The following is a 13,303-nucleotide window of genomic DNA, read 5'->3' as shown; positions in this document are numbered from 1 at the left end:
ATAATAAACCAGTATTGAATAATTTATTGTGAACGGACTACAATGAAATTATTGAAAACCTCGAACTCAATTTAAAATTCAAGTACTAACGTCTGAAGGAAACTTTTAATTCTCGATTCTCTCGCATTCTCTAATTTGTTCGATAGCCACTTCCATAAACGTAAACAAATACCGCACTCTCTCCTACATTGAAAAACTTCACAGATGAAACGAACAATCAATATCGTCTCAAACAAAGAATCGCTTTCAAGCCAAAATCAAACAAGATTGTCTAGTCTAGACTTAAGGCACTACAATCCGTAGGAGCTGCAACGAATTATACAAATTAGACTAATTAATCACAGTCGGGGAAGCTTTTGAAAATTTTGTGCCATTCGACTGAGTCACGTTATCTGTTAAGAATGGCACTTTCTGAATCGCAGCCATTTAGCAAATGAAAATTTAGACTTTAAAATTTTTCTGTATATTATAAATATATTTTTTTTTATAATTTACGAACTTTCATAATTTTAGAATCAGTTATTAAATATATTTATAATTTAAATATCTAATTAATCTAATATCTAACAATATCTAATTAATCACAGTCACATTCTGGGAAGCTTTTGAAAATTTTGTGCCATTCGACTGAGTCACGTTATCTATTAAGAATGGCACCTTCTGAATCGCAGCCATTTAGCAAATGAGAATTTAGACTTTAAAATTTTTCTGTATATCATAAATATTTTTTTTTACAATTTACGAACTTTCATAATTTTAGAATCAGTTATTAAATATATTTATAATTTAAATCGCATTAAAAGTATGCGTACATAGATTTTTTTTTAAACGTTAACACACTTTTTTCAATCCAAAATCTTTTTGTGAATCAAAATAAAAATATAATAAAATATTTACAAATAAAGAAACTCCGAAAAATACTAGTTTCCAATCCATCATTAGAATTTTTTTTTACAATTTCTTATTATTATTAATTCCAAAATTTCCATTGCTAATGAGCATTTAATGAATAACTTACAGTGAACGAAATATGACAAAATAATTGTTAACCTCTAACTCAATTAAAAAAACGAAGTACTATATTTCTTAGAAACACCTTTTCGAATTTTTTAAATAGCTACTTCCATAAATGTAAGCAAACAACATACTCTCTGCGTCCATGTAAAAAAGTCCCTGATCTAACAAACAATCAATACCGTCCCAACAAAGAATCGCTTTTAGGCCAAACAAGATTGCCTAGTCTATAGACTTTAAGTATCAGAATCCATAGCAGCCATAACAAATTATACAAATTCGTCTAATTAACCAGAGTTGCATTCTGGGAAGCTTTTGAGTCCATTTGACTAAGTCACGGCATCCATTGAAAATGGCACCTGCTGAATCACAGCCGTTTAACGACTAAAATTTAGACATTATATTATTCAGTGATATAATAATTTTTATTTACAATATACCAAATTTAAAATTTTAGAATCATTCTTTGAAAATATTCACAGTTTAAATCGTATAAAATATATGTGCATTATCTCTTCGTGAATCAAAATAGAAATATAATAATAATATTTAGCGATAAAGAAATCCCCCAAAAAATATTAGTTTTCCATCCATTATTTGAATTCTTTCTCCAATTTGTTATTAATATTAACTCCAAACATTCCATTGCTTATGAGCATGTAATGAAAAACTTACAGTAAATAGAATACAATGTTAGCCTCGAACTCAATTTAAAAATCAAATATCATCGCCGGAAGGAACACATTTTCTAATTAGGTAAATACATATCTACTTCCATAAATGCAAACAAGCAATGTACTCTCCGCTTCCATCTAAAAACTTTCCTGATGGAACAAACAATCAATACCGTCCCAACAAAGAATCGCTTCTAAGCCCAAACAAGATTGTCAAGTCTATATAGACTTTAAGCTTTAGAATCCGTAGCAGCCATAACGAATTATACAAATTTGTCTAATTAACCACAGTTGCATTCTGGGAAGCTTTTCAGTCCATTCGACTGAGTCACGGCATCCTTTGAGCATGACACCTTTTGAATAGCAGCCATTTAGCCATTTCCAGACTTTCCATTCATACGTAATATTTCGGTTTGTGGCAGAGAGGGATTGGATGTTTAGTGATTTAAACAGAAAGGAGGGAATCTGGTGCTGACATTAGAACAAGTGGGGGAACGGAGCACGGAAAAGCATTTAACAGGAAATGCTTATTGATACAGCTGAAATTCTAGAAACAATAAGTATCACTTGCACCTTTCAAGCTCTGTGTGAGGTAGAAACTGGGGAGATTCTGCACTCAGATGAATAAATATTGTTTCTTGGTTGCTGTTTTCAAAGGAATTTTTAAAATATATCTATGAAACGAGTGTTAATTGATCGAAGAGAGAAGAAAATGAATAATTACTTTATTAACTCATTTTTTTTAATAAATAAAACTAATAAAAAAAACTGTTTTAACTAAAGAGTAGGATGGTTTAAGCTGAGAATTTATTAAATTTCCAAATCAAACTTAGGGTTTTTAAGTTGATTATTTTTTGTTGATAAACTTTGTTTTTGATTTATTTTATTTATTCATTTATTTAAGTTAAAAACTTTTGTCAGTGCAGTTTAAACTTCACATGACTTTCCGTTGGTAAAGTTAAAGTTATTTGTTTTTAATTAAGTAAAAAAAAAATTATGTTTTGTTCTGTGTGAAAGTTTTTGATAATGAAAGTTGAGTTTATTCATTTTTTTGCTAAATTTCAGATTTATTTTTAGTTTGAAAAGTAGATCTCTTTTTATGTGTGACATTTCTTTTCATTTAATGTTTCTTTTTTTTTAATGTCTTTGTTTTCTATTTGTAAAGAAAGTTTACAACATTGTGCGAGAGAAATTTGAGTACATTTTTACCATTTCTGAAGTTTTTATAAATATTTAGCCAAGTAAAATTTACCTTAGTTAAATGAATGTTTCGATAATAAGGTTAGTGTTTTCAATATTTTAAGTTTGCTTTCGTTACCATTTGTGGCACTTATTTTTATTATATTATGTGTAAATTTTGAATTTTTGTTTATATTTCGATAGTGATACTAGCGTTCATGTCAGAGATAAATTAAATTTTTATAACCTTTAAACTTTATTTTTTGAAACATAAAAAATTTACACTTAAACATTATTGAGATTGTTTCATAAAATAAATAACAATATTAAACGTATTAAATTGGAGAAGAGATCTTACCGGTTTTCATAACTTGTTTTCAAATAAGCGTGTTTGTAGATTCATTTGCTCTATTCAACCCTCTTCTATTTTCTTAAACTTATTTTCCAGATAAAACGTTTCATAACTAAGGAAAGGTCAATTTGTAGATGAGATTTCAATTATTAAGTGTCATTTTGAATTAGTTTCAGGCTAAGAGGTGACTTTGTAAGAATTTAATCATTTATTTGATTTTCCTCATTTATATTTAGCTTATTATTTACTATTTGAGATATCACAAAGTTATTACAATTAATCTAAGGACTTTAAGATATTCTATACTGTGAAACTTTCCGGATCAAATTACAGTAAAATGACCGTAAAATCCATTTTTATTGGAAAATTTTACGGAACAAAAAATCCTATATCACGTAATTTTTATAGTAATATTTATTGGGAAATCACTGTAGTTAAATAAGTACTACTGTAAAATATACGGTATAAAATTTAACGGTAAAAACTATTTTTAAGGTAAAAATAATTTTATGGATCCATGAAACTGATACTTTTTACAGTAATTTGATTCGTAATTTTTTACAGTGTAGAACCTTTCCAATGTGGTCCGAATGAGTGCATGTGCTACTTTGAACCTTTTTCATAAATCTAATTCTGGGTGACAGAAATGCATCTCTCAATCTATGCTTTACAAACATAGAGAAGCAGCAAAACTAATTATTAATTTTAGGTAATTTAACTAACTATTATTTTATTTTATTATCGTTTACAAACCAAATTTAGTTTTAGGTACAAAACTAAGTAAATTTCTTGTCATAATTCAATCTAATTCCTAAAAATATTTGTTGTTGTTGTTGTCGTGTCTATACACACAGTGCTGGTGCAATGATTAGTCCTCCAAACGTCTAAAAATATTTGTACATAGCATTAATAAAAAATGGCAACATAAAGGTTTAAATTATTTCAAAAACAAATAATAAAAAAAACGTAAATTGTAATGTAAACAACATAGAATAATTAAAACAAAATACATAGGAGAGAAATAGAAGCATCTCTCAATCTATGCATTATAAACATAGAGAAGCAGAAAAACTATTCATTAATTTTAGGTAATTAAACTAATTATTATTTATTATATTGTCGTCTTACAAACCAAATTTAGTTTTAGGTACTAAACTGAGCAAATTTTTTGTCATAATTCAATCTAAATCCCAAAAATAATTGTACATAGCATTAATAAAAAAATGGCAATATAAAGGTCTAAATTATTTCAAAAACAAATATTAAAAAAAAATTGAAATGTAAACAACATAGAATAATTAAAACAAAATATATAGGAGAGAAATAGAAGCATCTCTCAATCTATGCATTATAAATATAGAGAAGCAGCAAAACTAATTATTGATTTTAGGTAATAAAACTAACCAAACTTAGTAAATTTCTTGTCATATTTCAATCTAAATCCCAAAAATATTCGTGCATAGCATTCATAAAAAAATGGCAACATAAAGGTTTAAATTATTTCGAAAACAAATGTTTAAAAAAAAAAAAAACACGTAAACTGCAATGTAAACAACATAGAATAATTAAAACAAAATATATAGGTGAGAAATAGAAAATACTAGACTCTTACTATTGGAGAATTTATGTATAATAGAATACGAATGATAATTAAAAACATTATTATTCCAAGAATATTCTCCTTTACTATAAAATTACATTTACTAAGCCAATAACGAATTCAAATCCGCTAATGAGTTCCAGCAATGTGGAAAATACCCCTTAACAGAAAAGTCCTGTTTTCTCTCTCTTACGCAAATACAGGGAGCAACTTTTAAGAGCAAAATAGACCTTTGTCTATCGCCAAACAAAAGAGCGGGATTAGGGACCCGAAAACCCGCCAGGAATCATCGCCAACGAAGAGAGAAAAGCCCAGTACTCCATTAATTTTAATGCACTTGAGACAATCGCGAGAGAAATATGTCAAAAGTCCACGACCAAACCAAACCGCTATCAGAGAAAACGAAATACAGCCCGAAGTAAATCGTGAATTTTAAAACCTCTCCAAGAAGACGGCGTTAAAATCAACCCCCGCGATTTCAAAATTAGATTTGACATCCGTGCTTCTGCAACTAATGAAGATTTTTAGTTCTGCACTGTCTGTATAATAAGCACCGAGGAATTTTAAGCACGGAGAGAGAATTGTGATGTGAGATTTAATTCGTAATTTACATTTTCCGAACTTGTCTTCAAAAATGTTCGACTGCTCCCTCACCCTTGAAAGTCCTTAACAATCACAGAAATGTCGGATACCCTAAAAGCCAAATGAATAAATTAGAATATGGCGGGGAAACATATTAATATCGCTTTTATAACGGGAATCTTCTTCCAAGGCGGCCATTCAATGGGGGGATCTACCTCAACAACAAAAGGATTTCTCGCCAAAATGCATAAGAGGAATTATAAGTCGCTAATATTATTTCCATTAGGTGTTGTCAGGGTATTTTCACAAAAGCAGATTTTGTGTGTTACTTTGGCGAGTACCACACGTTGCGTAAAACTTTGTTGGATTTGGATATTTGAAGTACCTTCTTCAAGATGGTATCGAATGCTTTAATAGAATTTTCACGTAAGCTGGTAAACCAAAATGAATATTTAAATGCATCCTACGTACCAGAGTTTTGTTGTAATGAAAATTTGTTCGTTATAGCCAGAAAGAATTTCAGTTTGTGTGCATCCATGGGAGATTTGAGATGGAGGGCAAATAGGAAGGTTGCTAATCAAAAATTTAAAGCATATCTACGTGAACTTAAATTAATATTTTTACAGTCGAATGTGAACATGTCCATTTACCTATTTTTGCATTTAAGCGAAATATGGTTAATATTTATAAATAACCAGATGCCTGATATTGAATTCCCAATAATTTAAATAAAGAATTTTCGAACAAGTTTTGGAATAAATTAAGTTCCATAAAATAAATTTACATCTAAATCTAAACATGTTTTACATTTCATTGAAGATACCAAAGGCTTATGGCACGTTTAAAAATTTTGCGTGCGAAATAATGATTAAACTTCGTAGGATTGACCAAGTTGAAAATATAAACTAAATTCGAATAGAGTTTCATATTTCTCAATGGAAACTAAATATTAACCAAGTATGTATTATGAATTTTTATTCCATTCATTAATAATTTAAAACAAATTTTCACATTAAAATTAATAATTCGATTTCATTTTTCAAATTTATTTTATTATTCAAATTTTATTTTTAGAGGATTACTTAATTCAGCGAATTTAGAGTTTAGAGTACGGAATTTATACATTATGTAATAAAAGAGTTTTTCACGAAATAATTTTAAAATAAAACTGATGTTTTAAGAAGAAAAAAAGAAAAAAGGCGAAAAATGAAATTATAAAAAATGTTTTTAAAAATGTCTTCTTAAATGCTTTTCGTAAATTTATTTTAAATGGCTTTTAAATCAAATGTATTTTAAATCAATGCTTATCAAAATTACGTACAATAAATTATATTACCATATAAGAATATAGCCAAAAGGCTTCTTCACACAGATATTGAACCGAAAATAGTTTTTGCGACAAGGCACCACAGTGTACATTTCATTGAGTGACAAAAATTCGGAACAAAAAATTTAGGAAGCACGTTAACGCCATTCTAAAAAATTAATTAGGAATTTAAAAAAAAATCGAAAAATAAAAATCAATGACAAGAATTTCTTGAAACTTTTCGCACACATTTTACGGGTGTTTATTATTACATTACAAATTAATTAAAATAAATATTTAGAAACGATATGGAATAATATAGAGAAACAATAGCAGTGTTTTTGTAATACGTTTTAGACTTACTGCATAGCCTTATGAATGCAACAAACAAGGAAAAATGGCAAAATAAATAAATAACAAACAAAAAACGGGAATGCACATTAGCTTGAATAATAAATCTTTCTTAACTATTCATAATTATTTGTCTTGCGAGCATCTAAAAAAAGTTAAATTTGTAATGCGCACAAGATTACAAAAGAAAATGCCAATAATATTAGATTGCCATTCGAACCATTACCTCGTCAACATTAATGTATTTTCTATTAATGAAAACATATTTCTATATAATTTAAAGGTCCATGGCCTCTTCAAAATGGAATCTTAATAGCGTTTTTAAAGAACAAAATTAATTCTTTCATACGCGCACATCACTTTCAGTTGTATAATTGTTCGAAAACATTCCAAACTCTTAAAGATCCCGCCTTTTTATTGTCCCGCTGTAACTAAATTATTAGTATGTGTTCACTTTGCGGGGCAATGCGTTCCAATTAGCAGAGCTTGATTGCTTTGTGAAAGCATTGTATTAAACATTAACACATCATGGCGGAAACATTGTCATCTGATTCGCCGAGAGATAAAAAAGTAAAAGAGATTGAAAAAAAAGAAACTGGCAACAAGTGCTGATGGAACAACTTAAGGTAACTGTTTTCATTTGGTAGCCAATGCCTAGCAGCAATGAGAATCAATTTATTAAAAGTGAATGACGCACGGGGTCTCGCCCTTAAAGACCATCAGTGAAAGGTTTAAATGGGTTTTGATTGGTACAAAAAATGATTCCAGCATCAAATGAGGAAGAACAAAATCGGTGAATATTTGCCCCCATTATATGCCTATTCAACAAGCTGTTACATCCTTTGGTACTGGTCCTTTGATGTAAGAATTGATTCTGTAATTACATTCGCCATTGCTCCCAGAACAAATTGATTTCATTGTCGTTTATCTAGGGAGGAAAATTGCTGAAATATTTTTCAAATTTAATTAAGGCGATTTGTTAGCAGTTCTTTTCATTCGGAGGTGAAAAGCACGGAAAGTAAATTAATACGAATGTCCTGCCTTGGGCCCACAAATCAACTGGAATTCCTTGTTAACAAAACGAGTGAAGTAAAAATTTAATTACATTTCTTTGTAATGTTCAATTTAACCTGACTTTCGCATATTAACAATTTTTCTATAATTTTTCTCCTTGCGAATAGAAATTGTACAATTTTGACAGGTACCAATGTAATAATTGACAGATACAAGCGACTCGGCAACAAAACCTTATATTACTCGCATGTTAGACAAATTAGAATTTTTGATGATTTCATTTGAAGAAAAAAAAAATTTTTTTTTTAGGATTTTAATTATTTCATGAACTTTCCCAAAAAATAATTGTTATTGATTTTTTTTACTTAGTTTCGTAATAAAAAGTATAAAATAATTAAAGAAAAGAGAATACTATTAAAGATTCACTTTCTCACAAAATTCGACAATAGACTATTTAGAATATGCGTAACGTAAAGAAGGGTGCCATAATTGGAACATACAAAAAAAAAAAAAAAAAATCATGTAATATGAAATTATGTTACATAAAAAAGAATGAATATAAGAAAAATTAGATGTCAGCAAGTTTCCTAACCCAAAAGATAATAATAAGCTTATAAATATGTATAGTGCGCCAAAAAAAAAATTTAAAAAAAAAGGGGGGAGTCACCTTGAACAACTTTTGATCTAATGATCGGATCTTCACGTTCTAGGGGCCAATCTTATTGGCTCGAGGGGGTGACCTGAAATATGCAAATTAATTAGTGTCGGTGCAGACGATATTTTAAGTTACGAAATCAGACACAAAAACGTACTATCTCTGAATAGACATACCTTTTTCTTCAACGGATTCGAATTTCTGACCCCTAAAATATATGGGGTACCAGCAATCTGGAAAATATGGTCCTAGTAGTTTGGTCAGGAGAACCCTCCGAAGTTTGGACCCGTTAATGCTAATTTTACTTCGTGCGTATTTCGCTATATCTCGAGATCTTTTTAAGTGAATAAGAAAATTTTTGCACACAGTTATAAAATTTGTTTAGCCAAAAAATTTTTTTGTTTAACCCTGATACTTGGCTCAAGAAAAAAAAAAAGAAAACAAAACACAAAGAAAAACATTTAAAACACATTTAAATGTTAATTTTAAGCACATTTAACATTACAAACGTGAACAATATTATTCCAAATCCACTGCTTGGATAATATTTTAACTTTTAAGAAGTCGGGTATATCCATTGCCCTGTGCTGATGCTGTTATCGACATTATTAAAAACTAGTTTTTCAACTTTAGAATTGATAACAAAAAACACTGTGTAAGAACACACATGAAACTGCTAAAAATGAAAGTGAAGAAGAAATAATAAAGACAAAGACTTTTAACATTCTAAATCCTGGTGAATGTTTGTGCATAAGTTTCGGCAATTACTTTACACGTGCAAAGTTCGGTAAAGTAATCTGCACACCAGATGCGCGTATTATCACCCACGTTTAACTTTCTTTTACCCCATATGATCTTGTTTAGATTGAAAAAGGGGGAAGATTGTTTGTTTATGTCTACTTTTTCCCAACTTTTTTTCTTTCTTGTCAAGAAAGCCGCGTTTCCTTTTGGGTGGATAGGGAAATCGAAGATGAACAGAGGCATTTTGCCAAACAGTTGAATCCCCTCTTGATGGAGGTTTTTTTCTTCCCTCCTTCTCTCAGACGAACGTATTCGTTAATTAGATTAAATATTTAGAACTTCTAGCCTGAAAAGACCCAGGGAGCAATGGTAAAAAAAGGTGAGAAGGGATTTTTATACTTCATTTGAGAGTTATTTCCGGTAGCGGTTAGCAGATGAAAATAGAGATGATGTAGTGGCGTATACAGTACAAATCTTGATGAGGGCAGAATTAGAGAAGCAACTTTAAGCTGGAAAACCGCAGTAAATGGTTTAAGACGAAACAGGGATACTTAAAATAAACCATATTTTTACATGAAAAAAAACAATATTACATGATTATTTATAACAATTTCACAAAGGAATACTGTAGTGCTTCGAATTCATTTTTCCTCATATAAGATCAATGCATGGAAAGCATGGGGAAAAGTTGGTATTGACGGGGAAAGATAATTAATTCAAACAATTTCGAAGTTATTTTTCACAAATCTTTTTTTAAACTTTCTTTTTAAACTTAGTTCCAATAGTAACAACATATTTGATAAAACTTACGTTATATTCGATCATGTGAACTTACCTTATATTCGATCATGTATGTGACTATGTATGCGTCATGTATTCGATCATGACTGGAAAAGTTCATCACAAATCTCTAGGGCAGCCTCCCCATTACGATCTGGCTGTTCATACGCATTTGAATAGATAATTTTATTTATCGGAATTATCTTAAATTTATGATTACTAATGATTATTATCAAAATCTGAATTCAAATAGAAGCAAAAGAAGCTGTTATATTGAAATTTAATAAATTGCAAACAAATTTGCCGAACTCACCAATTCGGACACTCAATTATTATATTTCGATAACGAAGTTATTTCTTAGCCTTATGGAATGAAATTTTTGATAATATTATAAGAAAGCATTAAATTGCGACAGTTTAAAAATTTCGGTTTAAAGGCACACGAACAGCCCACAATGGAAAAGCGCACCTAGTGGCGTACGACCGAACAAATGCTTTATTCCTTTGAGGTACAAGTTGTTATTTCTTGTGTTTAATGTTACTTAATTAAATAAACTTCTATTTGCTTAAAAATTCTCCCCATTCGTAACAAATTGCAATTAAAATTAAAATCATAATTAAAAAAATGATTCGGATCTATAGATCAAACAATATCAATCAAATTTAAAAATCTTCATTAAAATTTTCTCCTTTTATGACAACGTAAGAAAAACACATCTCCCACATGAAGCAATTAATCCCAGGAAAATTAATATAACACGCAATAATCTAAAGCCTCAATTTAGATCCAGAGGAGTGCCATCTACGAAGACCTGTAGATGAAAAGCAGATAGCTTTTCAAAATCGTCTGATTAATCGTTCCCAGTGAAAACGATTAAGATATCGATTGTCGTTTGATAAAAGAATGAACTTCGGAAGTAAAAGAATAGAATATATATACATATATAGATAGATACCCAGGAAAAATGGGAAAGAAAGGAAAACCAACAACAAAAAAAAGGGTTTGGAAGTGATTAAAAACATAGTTACCGCACCCATGGGTAGAGAATTGCGTATGCGAAAGTTCAGAGAACCCAAATCTTTTGGGAACCCGGGCACAATTTCAGACCTTCGCTTAGAAAGAGAGAGAGAAACTCTCTCTGTAATTAGCAAAAGGAAAGTGCAATTAGTAGAACTACGGATAATTATACGACGCGGATAATTAGGAGCAGATTACACTTAATTACTAAGCGGGAAAGGAGAAAGTTTCGTTTTTGAAGCAAACTCTCGCTTTTAACTCAGGTAGTAATGGGTACCGAGCAAAGAAAACGAAAATCTTCCAAAGGAGTTTCGCCTTAAATGTCCTTTAAAACATAAAACAGGGTCAAGAAAGAAAATGGAATTACTTGGAGAGGGGTGTTTAAATATGTTTGTTTTGAAAACAAATAAGGTAAAGATTACAGAGAGCTGCAATATGTAATTTATGTGTAATTCTAAATACTTAACCGTGCATTAGGAACGAAAATTTGATTCAGTTTGGAACAAACGCTTTTAAATTTATCTCGTACTTATTTATAAAATGATTTTTTAAGAAGAGAAATAAAAAAAAAGTCTAGAAAATAAATTATTTATGTTTAAAAGTATGAAGAAAATTGATACTAATATTCATCTCGAAATTGTTAGCTATATCCTGAATCAAGATATTCGGACAAATAAGAAATAAAAAGAAGTTTAAATATTCAGAACAAATATAAATAATATTTAATAAATAAATAAACAAGTATTCTATACATATATCTTATACAGTTATCGGTTTTGAAAGAATTTTGGCAAGAGAAAACATCAACAATTCAGGAGAAAAAAAATAGGCACGGTTATAGTTCAAAAAATTCCGTAAATGGAGATAATAAAAAAAAAACGATAAATTACTTAAAATTTTTCACGAAAATAATTAAACACCAGCAAAAAATTATATGGAATAGCAAATATAGAATTTAAACTGAATGATGTTTATAGCCAATGCTTTGACAGGTTTCAGTTATAACAATAACGAATCAGTTCTTTTTTTAAATTAATTTTTAAAAACCACAATCATAAAAAATTTAAATTGCTAGTTTTTCATAAAACAGAAATTTCTTCTTTTCAAAAGGTGCAAGAGCTTTAAATTGAGGTAGCTGCGATAACAAACAACTAGCAAGGAATAGTCAGCATGCTTTTATTCGGCCTAGCCTTTTAATGCCACGCCTTACCGCCGCCGCCCGGCGTCATTTAAACACTCCCTATAATTAGTACATAATCAACATCCTGTTTTTTGAGAATTCTTAACTCGAACTTGGCGATAAATAGCACAACTTTCGTTTATATCTGGTAGTTTTCTTTCTTCTCCGTATAGATTCCTTATCAAGTGACCAGTTAACTATTTATCATACGCATCCACGATCAACTTATTTTTTTCCTGATATTTTCGCGAGGGTGTGAAGATTAAAATAATTATAAGATTGAAGAAAACAGAGTTATAATTTTATTTTCCTTAAGTGCATTTAAAACAAAATTTAGACAAGCACAAATTACGTACTATAAGTGAGCTAAATTAAGAAATAACTTATTTGTTAACATAAGTATTTAATAGGACAATTTTGTCAACTCTATATCAAACTATCATCGTTTGCTTGAACTATTTTAATAACATTGTTTTTTTTAATAATTATAATATAATTTATAGATTCATTGCAATGTTTAATTAATATTATCTAAACTCTGACATTGTTTAATTAATATTAAAATTTGCGTACAATTATTTTGCTTAACTATTAAAAATTGCATAAAGCTATGTTTCATTGCTAAAAATTGCATGCAATACATAGCTTATTTTTAATATTACATTGTCTTTTTTTATTATTATAGTTTGTTATTACATTCATTTAGTAAAAATATTATATATTTCTCCAACGTGATTATTATAATTGCAGAACAATTAAAATTTTATTATTATAATTATGATTCAATTAACGATATCAATTATGGATAGATTTTTGAATGTAAAGGAAAAAAATTATTTTTTTCTAACTACTTTCAC

General features: G+C 29.2%; 1 protein-coding gene across 1 annotated transcript in view; it reads right to left on the bottom strand.

The window, feature by feature from the left end:
* Positions 1-13,303, bottom strand: part of LOC107453499 (zinc finger homeobox protein 3) — a 186,721-nt gene that overhangs the window by 158,427 nt on the left and 14,991 nt on the right. The gene's annotated exons all lie outside the window — the stretch shown is intronic.

The sequence above is a fragment of the Parasteatoda tepidariorum genome, chromosome 4 (assembly GCF_043381705.1).
Source record: "Parasteatoda tepidariorum isolate YZ-2023 chromosome 4, CAS_Ptep_4.0, whole genome shotgun sequence".
Taxonomy (NCBI): Eukaryota; Metazoa; Arthropoda; class Arachnida; order Araneae; family Theridiidae; genus Parasteatoda; species Parasteatoda tepidariorum.
Note: the sequence above shows the minus strand (reverse complement) of the source record. Positions and strands in the feature narration are given on the sequence as shown.